The sequence below is a fragment of the Enhydra lutris genome, unplaced genomic scaffold (genome assembly GCF_002288905.1).
Source record: "Enhydra lutris kenyoni isolate GAN:26980312 unplaced genomic scaffold, ASM228890v2 scaffoldscaffold10, whole genome shotgun sequence".
Taxonomy (NCBI): Eukaryota; Metazoa; Chordata; class Mammalia; order Carnivora; family Mustelidae; genus Enhydra; species Enhydra lutris.
In genome coordinates this window covers 25,368,925-25,370,100 of record NW_019154094.1, presented here as the reverse complement: position 1 = coordinate 25,370,100, position 1,176 = coordinate 25,368,925, and positions in this window count along the sequence as shown.

Below are 1,176 nucleotides of genomic sequence, written 5' to 3'. Positions count from 1 at the left end.
AGAGTATTTATTCAAAGAAAATGAAAAGAGTCTGAAGAGCTGTATGGACCTCACTGTTCATTGCAGCGTTATTGACAACAGCCGAGATATGGAAGTCACCTACCTGTCCAGTGATAGATGAATGGATAAAGAAGATGTGGTACGTAATATACGATGGAACATTACTCAGCCATTTAAAAAATGAAATCTTGCTATCTGTGACAACATGGATTAATCTAGAAGGTATTTGCCTAAGTGAAATAAGTCAGAGGAAGGTAAATAGAGGATTTATTTATATGTGGAATCTAAAAAACAAAACAAATAAAAAAAATAAAACAGAAACAGATGCACAGATACAGGAAATAAGCTGTTGGTTACCAGAGGGGTTGGCAAAAAAAAAAAAAAAAAAAAAAAAAAAAAAAAAAAAAAAAGGAGAAGGGGATTAAGTAGTACAAGCTTCCAGTTATAAAGTAAGTTACAGCGAAGTAATGTATAGCATGGGAAATAAAGTCAGTAAGATTATAACAACTTTGTATGGTGAGAAATGGTAACTAGACTTCCTGTAAGGATCATTTTGGAATGTCTAAAAATACTGAGTTACTGTGGTGCCCACCAGGAACAAATAGGATATTGTATGTCAAGGACACTTTAATTAAAAAGAGTAAAATAAAGTACAATACTTACTACTGAATTTCCACTGGAACTTAAAAAGTAACTGTAGTCTCTTTTATTTATTTAAGGGACTGAGGTAATACAGAACAAAAACTGAAAATCTCCCAACTACTGCTCCGTAGTTGAACTTAGACTGTAGGCAACTCTTAAGTTTCTCTCTACCACGGTGTACCCTGGCAGAACAGCAGCCTTCCCCAAGTGATCTTTAGTCCGGGACTACATGCAGCAGGTGCACACCCAGCGTGTTACATGGCTTCCCAGGGGCTTCTCTGCAGACGTTGCAGTAACACTGAGCCCCTATTCCTTCACATCAAGACTGTTGGATGGAAAGGAGACAGTGGCCCCTTTGACGGACGGGGACTCCCTACCTCGTCCAACCCCATGACTACATGGCCTGCTTCCCTCACTTGAATTTTTGCCCATACTATGGAATTTGTGGGGAAAAAAAAAAAAAGGTTGGTGCACAAGTTGGGTCCTGACTCCTCAAAGTGCCCATGGAAACAACTTCACCAAAGTGCCTATTTC